Genomic DNA, 9,687 nt, shown 5'->3' with positions numbered 1-9,687 from the left:
TCCTTCCTCAGGCCTCTCTGATCTCCTGTTCTCTCCTGACCAGGTTTGGGAGCCTTTTTGATGTACCTGCCCCAGGAGGCCTCTTGGCCACCCTCCCCCACCCCAGCCAGTGCCTGCTCCCTGATACCTCGGAAAGAGCCAGGGCCTGGGAAAGGGCAGGTTCCAATGCCTGTATAATGCATATTGAGACAGGTGCCTGGCTTCTTCACCCACACCTGTTACCTGGGACCAGCCTTGACAGCGGCCCAGAGTCCCGCACCCAGCAAGGCGCAGGACAGAAGGAGGGGCTAGAATCCTCCTCAGGGCAAGGCCTGCTACACCGCTGCCCCAGGGGCAATTCCAGATCCTGCAGCACCGAGAGGTTTTCCTGGGGGGAAGGGTGGGGACTTTGTGACAAGAGAAAACCCACTTCCAAAGCCTGGCGAAGTCTAAAGCAGAATCAGGTCTATGCTGTCCCCTGGTGGTCGTATGTTGTACTACAGGTCAGCTCCTAGTCCTATAAAATCACAATTACAGTATGGAACTTTTTTTTTTTTTTGGATGACAAATTCTTTTTAAAATCTGTGGCAAAATATATATCGCAGAAAATTTACCAGCTTAACCGTTTAAAATATGTAGTTCTGGGACAATTAGTACACCCACATTGGCAACTTGATGATAAATTCTTGTTAAGACCAAGGTCATTGTATATCCTGTGGGTTATTTTTTTAATTGAGGTATAATTGATACATAACATTCTATTAGTTTCAAGGGTATACAATTACTCTTGTGTCTTATATGATACAGTATGGAAGTCTAGAGCTGTGAAGAATCGGTGAAGATACATCTCGAACAACGAATGCATCAATCTGAATCTTCTCGTGGGATTGAAGGCAAAGTTCTCCTCTGGGAGCCCTTCAGTCTTCATCTGGTAATGAGCATGAACTGGGAGACATTGCCACAAAAAGAACAACAAATTTGGTGGATTTAAATGGACTCTCACAGGTAAGAATTACAATTACATTATTTCATTGATTTTGACTTTTACAATTTTGTTTTAGAATGCACCTCATTTTTACCTTCTTACAACAGTTTGGAGGGGGAGAGAACAATATATTTTCAATCCCTGTTTCATGGGCATGGAAGCAGAGACAGGAGTCTAATTCCTGTGCAGAGTCCCGGCAGACTGAGGGTTGCAGTCTGCTTTAGATTCCTAAAGCAGAAGTCATGTGGGTCAGGGATTCTGGGGGAGACCCAGAGAGCTTCCGTTTTGGATTAGCGGCTTCACACCCTCTTCTTCCCCATCCCTGTCACAGCTCACTAGGAACACTGCTAGTCAGCTGCGTATGCTACGTGAGGCATTTCAAATATGTTTCTGGGAGTCGTCAGTGCTGTTGTCTATGAGGCCTGAAGGCAAAATTCAATGTTTGTAGTAAATAAAGTACTAAAATTATAACAGCTATTAAGAGGGTGGATTATTTCCAAGTTGCTTAGCCATATTGGCTGAGCATTGAGTTCGGTGATGGTGCCAACATATGCACAAGAGTTTTATATTCCTGGGCACTGAGAATTACACTGAAGGTGGTGGCCCACTGAGCAGGAGATCCAGGTATGGTCAGCAGGGCTCAAGAAGGAGTCTATGGATATGTTAGGGCAGTTTCTGGAAACTTGGCTAGAATGGAACCTCCACCTGAGTAGTTCCCAAAAGCCGATACAGGTGAGACAGGCAGCGTCGGAAGCTAAACTCATAGTGTTTTATAAACAGTGGGCTCCAAGGAATATTTGTTCCTAGAATTGAAGGCACCTTTCTATGGATTTTCTCTTCTCTCCTTTTAAGTCTCTATTATGGGCTGAATTACGTCCCTCCAAAAGTTATATGTTGAAGTCCTAACCCCCAGTACCTGAAAATATGACTGCATTTGGAGACAGGTACCTTAAAGAGCTATTTAAGTTAAAATGAGGTCACTAGGGTGGGCCTTAATCCAATATAACTGGTGTCTTTATAAGAGGAGGAAATTAGGACACAGACACGCACAGAGGGAAGATCATGTGAGGACACAGGGAGAAGAACGCCATCTGCAATCCAAGGAAAATACTTTAGAAGAAACCAACCTTGCTGACATCTAGAACTCAGACTTCTGGCCTCCACAACTGTGAGGAAGTAAGTTTCTCTACAAGCTACCCGGTCTGTGGTACTTTGCTACAGCAACCCTAGTAGTGTGTGGCCTCCTCATGAGTTTAAAGAACATGACTGGATGACCCATCCGGTCAGTCTCAACACCAACCAAGTGAAAACCATTAAAGGCCATTCTGTAAGGAGCTAAAAAAACAAAACAAAACAAAACAAAACAAAACAAAACAAAACCAAAAAACCCCCAAAACCCAAAAACTAAAAACAGGATACAAAGCATGAACCCAGGAAAGTGACCTGAGAAATAACCCCTGGTTTGAATGACACCCAGTGTTGTTTCCTAGACAAGACACATTATAAGCACGATTTCTGGAGAAAAGCCCAAATACATGCCCAAAATATGTACACTGCAGTAATGATTGACTATAATTCTCTCACCCCCCCAACTCTATGGTGCCCTTTGGAAGGAATCCAAATAGTATGAAAAATGTCCTCAAGTTTGGATGCATCATACCAGCCAAGTTCATGGAACCAAGCTACGAAGTTACGATTGTTACAAGAAAAATATATTCACTTAATGTTACCTCTAAGTTTTCTTTAGCTTTTCTGAGATCTGGTGTTTAACTTACAGATTACATTACTTGATGAAACTACAGAAGATTTAGTAAGAAGAGGGACCCACGCACTGAGGACTTAGAATCCAGCTAAGGCGGTTATGCTGAGGGCATCGTGGGTGGTGGCGATGTGGGTGACACCGGTGATGGGCTAATCTTTACTGAGCATCTCCAGGGGCGCAGGCAGATTTCATCTGAGCCTCACGGGCGCGCTGGTAGATCAGACGTGGTATAAGGTAGAAGTTCAGTTTTGGTCGCGGCTGCTACTTAGTTGTGTGGACATGAGCAAACGACATCACTCTCTGGGACCGTCTTCTCCTTTGTCACAGTTGTTGTCAATGCACTTCAAGTGCTGACACAGCGCCTGGCACATACAAAGGTTTCAGTAAATGTGGGCTCCTGGTATTTTTCGTAACATCCTTCCATGAGGAAACGAAGGACAGTAGAGATGTTAAGTGATTTGCTCAATACTTCAGGGACCCTTCTGTAGCTGGCATGCAGGCAATAGTCGGGCTCTCCAGTGCCTCCTGTTGGTCATACCGTCCCTTGCAGGTGTTTGGGAACTCACTCCTGCTGAGACAGGAGAAAATGATTTTAAGATGGGTGACACGTGCTCCCTGACTCCGAAATACTTCAGTGTGTGTTATCTAAAAACAAGGATGTTCTCTTTCAGAACCACAGAAAAATGATCCAAATCAGGAAATTAACATTGATATGCTAATATCCAGTCTCTAGAACTTATTCACATGTTGCCAACTGTTCCACTTATATGTACGAAAAGAAAAATAAAATAATTCTCTTCTGGTTCAGGGTCCAATCTGGGGTTCCACATGCCATTTAGTTGCCGTGTTTCTTTTGTCTTTCTTCATCTGGAACAATTCCTCAGCATGTATGTATGTATGTGTGTATGTCCGTATTTATGCCTTTCGCGACCTTTATGCTTTTGAAGTACAGGTCTTCAGTTTGTAGACTGCCCCTCAGTTTGAAAACAGATTTTTTTTTTTTTAAGATACACTTTCTGGAAACATCAGTAACTTTACCCAAAGGAATGAAAAAAAATGGCAGGAATATATGAACTATCTTAACAGACATCGATGGACTATTTTGAGGTGCGACGGGTCTTCTGATAATCCTTCCACGGAACTGTATTAGTGGATGTCATGGTTGATCCTGACATGACACTTGTTCACTTTTGGTCTGGTAAGTCAGTTGCTTCATCTCTATGATTATGTTTGATTTACACAGTCTCCACTTTTCTGTTCAGGTCTAGATTCTTCGAACAGGATGGAATTCTGACACGTTAGGATGCTCCCCACATGCTTGAAGTGTTCTCACAGCAAGAAGCATCCTGGTCAGCACCACTCATCCCCAACTGTTCTAGTCTCTCCTTCCCCAACCTCTGCAACGTTTATTCCACGTTTCTGCACGTATCAGATGCCTCAGTTTGACTGTGCTTCTGCCGCGTGACTGTTCTTGGGATGTAGGACACGCCTCATGTGCTAAGAATGCGTCCAATGCGTTTCCCCCATCGAGGACACTACAGGCTCCTGGGGGGCTTGGCTGTGCTGACTCTCCCTGTTCACCGTCACTGCCCAGGTCGGTTGTTGTGTTTCCTTCTCAAGAAATAATTGCTGTGTATACATACCTGGCAGGATCTGAATGCCTGCTCAATGGCCTGTCGAGGCGGGGTTGGCCTCAATGTGGCAGGTCTCATGCACATTTTCTTTTTCTTTCTTTCTTTCTCTTTCTTTCTTTCTTTCTTTCTTCTTCTTTTCTTCTTAAAGATTTGTTTGTTTTAAGGGTGGGGCAGAGGGAGAAGAGACTCTCCAGCAGACTCTTCCCTGAGTGTGGAGCCCTACCTGGGGCTCGACCCCACAAGCCTGAGATCATGACCTGAGTTGAAACATCCAAGACTTGGATGTTCAACTGACTGCGCCACCCAGACACCCCACTCAGGCACTTTCTAGACATTATTTCCAAGGGCTCTCTTTGCTCCATGTTTGCTTTTGGGGACAAAGTTCCATTGGAATGATAGACTTTGGAAGTGACTCAGAAAGAATAATGAGGCTCAAAAAAAGACATTTTGCTGCCAATTACATAGGGAAGGTGAAGGTGCAGTTTCTATCTGCCTTTGGAACAGCAGAGAACTGGCTATCAGGAAGGTGAGAAGGGTGGGAGTCCGGATGAAAGGGGGAGTTGGAGTCCAGACAGCCGTCTGTGTGTGATAGTTATAGAAGGAATGGAAATCGAACACTTTGCACTTTGCAGAAGTCTTGCAGCACCCACCCGTCCAGGCATGCTCGCGTTAGCTGTGTGTTCAGCGGGTCCCGGCTTCCATTCTGGGAAGGCCGAGGTGGAAAGAGGGAAGGCTTGGTCCACTCCGTGGGGCCAGGTAATTACAATGTGGTGCGCTTGACTTAAAAACACATACAGAATTTCAGAGCTGAAACGGTAGTGTCATGAATGCAGGGACCGTGTTCCCCTGCTGAGGCTGGCAAATGCCCGGGATGGCTTCCAGCCTTTGGCAAGGATGCGGCGGAGGGCCCGGGCGGGCGCACAGAGTCACCTGTGTGTGGAAGGCCTCCGCGGGCTGTGGGAATGGCGCTCTTGGATTTCCTGACTTTTGTGCATTGATGGTTTCCCTCACAGAGTCGCATTAACCCAGTTTCCTAGATTGAATGAAACCATTGGCAACTTTCTGATTTGTTTTTCAGTCCCAGTCGACGCTGGTCAAGAAGCCAGGAATTCCCAAGCTTTCCCAGGCAAGTGTGGAGAAACACCAGGACGCCTTTTTCTTCTGCCCCATCCATCTGCAGCCAAGTGTGCATCGGTCAAAGGCAAACTCTGAATCGGGCTTTGTGCAAGCCTCTGGAAAGATCCCCAAGATCGTGTGACGGGGGGGGAAGGGGACAGTGGTGGCGGTGGTGGCGACATCTGCAGAGCCAGCCCCATCCCTATCTGCCGCAGGATGCGTGTGGGCATGCTTTGTGAGAACAATCCACGCCGGGCAGAATGGGGCTTTTGACATCAGCGGAGGCCTGGGCTGCCTGACAATGAGGTCCGTTGGTCAAAGGGAGACTGTTTAATGAACTGCGCACCAGCGGCCGTCTGCACTGAGGATCTTTGGAGCGAGTCTTGGCTGTAACTGGCCACATGTGCGAAAGTGCCTTGCCTTGCACGGAAAGCAACGGCAACAACAAATTCATATTTCAAAATCGGGAACTTTGGGATGCTTTTTGTCGGGTGGGATGAAAAGCTGGATACGAGCTCGATCCTAAGACTTGCTTAGCAAGGGAAGCCTGAGAAAGTAGCTTGCTTTGGGCTCTGAGATCAATAATGAGAGTGGCTTTTTCCTTAACGCTGGGGAGCAATGTCCTGTCAAGGATATGCGAACACTTGGTGAACATGAAATTCGTGAAAGCCCTGAATCATCAAGACAGGAAGGCAGGCGATCACGATTGTCCCCACATGGCAGGGGAAACACTGAGGCTCAGGGAACAGTGACTCACGACCAAGGTCGAGTGGCAGGTGGGAGGTGGGGCTGGCTGACATCTCATTGTGTCCTCCAGCCTCTGGCACTGAGGAAGGCCATGCGAGGCTCGCACCGACTTTTCCTGGCAGGCTCGCTCTTCCCAGCCGGAATGCAGGTGGCAATGTTGTGATTCCTGGCGTAACCTTCAACGCTTCAATGATAATCTCTGTCGGCGCCAGACACCCGCTGAGTGTCACAGCGTAACTCCCGGGCTTAGGCGATGCATGCCGAGGTTTTCGTAGCGGCTTCTCATTTATTAGTTGTGTTGGAAAGAAATCTCTAATACCTAACTGGGTACCTCTGGATTTTAACAGCTGTGGTTTATAAGAGATATGGGAGGGGGATTGTTTTCAAAGTGCCTTTCAGAAAGTATCACCTTAGATGGGAGTTTCCACCCTGTTCTAGTAGAATGACTCGCAACAGTCCTATGCTCAGGAAACCTAGCCTGCAAGAAAAATCAGATATCTTCTTACAGCTCAGTTTAGCAAGTACATCACTCTGCCTTCAGCTCCCCTTTATTGGCAATAAACTTAATGGAAGGCTTTGATGTCAAATGCTGAGTATTTTGGAAGATGTCCCTTCCACACAGATGAGACTGCTTGGCCAGGGGCTGGAGAGTCACAATTGGATTGGACTCAAAGGTCCCTCTTAGTCTGAGATGTTGTGACTCTGGAGCTAATTAGTCTCAACTCCTAAAATGAAATGATCCTAACTACCGTCTGTTGAGCACTTTCTGGGTCGGCTCTGTGCTGAGACCTTAAAATCATTCTCTGAAGTCTAACGAAACCCCTGCCAACATTATCCCTATTTTACAAGTGAAGAATAGGGGGTTAGAGAAGTTAAAAGCTTGTCTGATGGCACAGATTTAAGGTTTTGTAAGTGACCCTCCCCTGGAAATTGATTCCGGAGGAGTCTAAATCCATACTCGAAACCCACAACTCCACCAGAATGCAATGTAGACACTTGTACTTGTCTTCCTCACAGATTAGCCCGTCATCTCCAGCCTTGGGGTGGCTAGTACTCATTCTTTAGTCAGATTCAGTATCGGAGTTGGGGAGGAAGACCTCACACAGGGGCTAGCAATGTCCCAGCCCATGAAGTCTCTTCTGGGCTTACCAGACAGCTGGGGGATTCCGGTCTTCCTGCCAATTAGAGATCAACTAATTGTCAAAAGTACAATTGCCCTTGAAGTGATAACACATGAACTGTCACCCATTAACACTAGTGTGGGAAGTTGTGTAGTCTAGCAAACGGCCAGAAGGAAGAAACTCAGGGTCCACAGGTCCAGATTAATGACAGTGTGAGCACTAGATTAGGGGGGCTCTGAGGATGCCTTTCTCAATGCCTTGCTTGTAACCTCTGTTCAAAAAAGATTTGCTGACCTCAATTCACAGTCCTGTTTTCTACTGGGCTGAAAGCACAATGCTTACCAGAAAGAACATTCCAAATTCTGACCTGTGTGTAGGGAGACCATATATCATAATAAAACTACAATTTATGCTTAGAGTATGGTCTGAGAAGTCAGGTTTCATATGTATATATTTTTTCCCAGAAAAAGGAAATATCTGTATCTATATTATATATAGAGATCTATATCTATTTCTCTTTCTCTATCTCCTTTTTGTGGAAAAACTGCCCCTACAATTCAATCCCAAGAACACCCTATTTCTCAACCGGTCTGTGGCTCCTTGTATTACAAAGTAATGCCTCCTGTCCTGTCAGTGGGTACAGGCAGAACACAGTCGACACTGACTACTTTTAGCAATAAACATTTTGTGACGTCAAAAGTCACCTTTCTTCCACCAGAGGCCCAGATGTTTTATCTGAATAATCTACCCATTCTTCTCCTAAAGGAGATGTTAGCAACAGCAAACCAGCCTACAGCCATGTGACGGGTGCACATGCCATCTAGCACTCATAGTGAAAAATAACAACATTTTAGAATAATTCAGGTTTTCCAGTTTGTTTTACCTTTGGGATTAAAATGAACTTAAAAGTAGGAAAAAAAAAAAAGAAAAAGAAAAAGCCTTCATAGTATTTCAAGGTATTGGGATATGAAGTATAGCCCAAGTATTGCAAAAAAATATCCTCATCTCGATTCTTCTTCCTTTTTGGGGGTGGGGGTGGGGAGAGCTGCTCTGCTTGAGGGACCAGACCTCTTGCATGTGCTACGGATCCAAGCCCCAACTTCCATGAGGACTGGGGCTCCTTTGTTCAGAACCTCACCCTATGTATCTTTTCATCTGGCTGCTGATTCAGATCCTTTAATAAACTGGTAAACATATATCCATACACATGTTTATATATATATTTATATACACGCTTCATCTCATCACTCAAGGTCCATTAAATGCAGATTTCATCCATGAAGCTAATATTTGCTCAGACTTTATGAGCACTTTTTCAACTTTGATGTTTTCAAAAGCACACTGGGGCTCAGCTGGCAGCTGCCTAATGACCCCAAGGGAGGTGGGCGCTAGGCCTGCCTCCTGCCGGGGGTGACATGGGCGAGGTCGGTGTGAGGGGGCCAAGTTCTGCCGGCAGTGCCTCCTACGTGGCCACCCGACACGCCTCTGTTAAAGGGTAAGGATCTAATGCTTAACAACCCGAGCCCTTTGGCCTCGGCAAGGCTATCCCCAAGCCTCTGCAAATCTTGCAAAATAAACAAATCTGACTCTGGTATTTATCTTTCCAACACTTTGTCCTTTGAAAGATGCCCAAAAAATTTCAAAGGGAGACATCTATTACACTTTTAATATATCTATGAGCTATTATGAGGAGTTCTTTCCTCCTTCATTCCTTCCTTCCTTCCCTTCCTCCCTCCCTCCTTTTTTCTTTTCTTTCTTTTCTTTTCTTTTCTTTTTTCTTTTCTTTTCTTTTTTTTCTTTCTTTTCTCTTCTCTTTTCTTTCTTTTCTTTTCTTTTTTTCTTTTCTTTTCTTTTCTTTTTTCTTCTTCCCACCAAGAAAGGCGAGCAGGGCAGAACATGATTTGGAAAATATCTCACCAGTGGAAGTGCCTCATTCAATGGGGAGCAGGACAGGGTGGGGAAGGAGAGATGGCCACGGTTTGGACCAGCATGCCTTCCCCACATGGGTCCGGTGTGTTCCGGAGTGCTCTCTGGCTCCCCAGTGGGCCTCTTCAGTGGGGCTCGGAGGTGGTCAGCTCTTCAGGGTGTCCGTGAGCTCCCAGGCCAGTGCTCATGGCAGGTCAGCAATTTCAGCTTCTACTCTGAATCTCTGACATTTGCTGGAGCCACTGCTCTTCCCTTATCCTTTATATCATTTGAATCTTGGCTGCTTTCCTCACCACTAATATTGCCTCGATATATAGAGAGGGGAAAAGAGGAGAGGTAAAAATCAATCCATCACTCAATTCTGAATTTATATAATAAAACATCTGGTGCATGAGAGGCTAACTAAAATAGGATTTG

At 45.6% G+C, this 9,687-nt stretch overlaps 1 long non-coding RNA gene across 2 annotated transcripts; it reads left to right on the top strand.

The window, feature by feature from the left end:
- Positions 1-811: 811 nt before the first annotated feature.
- On the top strand, positions 812-8,166 carry LOC117803749. Of its 2 annotated transcripts, none has more exons than XR_004627797.1 (3): positions 812-984; positions 3,989-4,320; positions 5,439-8,166. It is a non-coding gene; the product is annotated as an uncharacterized LOC117803749 (long non-coding RNA). The 2 variants fall into 2 exon arrangements; XR_004627796.1 differs by lacking the exon at positions 812-984 and adding an exon at positions 3,732-3,833.
- Positions 8,167-9,687: the final 1,521 nt, after the last annotated feature.

Source organism: Ailuropoda melanoleuca, chromosome 9, assembly GCF_002007445.2.
Source record: "Ailuropoda melanoleuca isolate Jingjing chromosome 9, ASM200744v2, whole genome shotgun sequence".
Lineage (NCBI taxonomy): Eukaryota > Metazoa > Chordata > Mammalia > Carnivora > Ursidae > Ailuropoda > Ailuropoda melanoleuca.
This window is presented reverse-complemented; position numbering and strand designations above follow the sequence as displayed.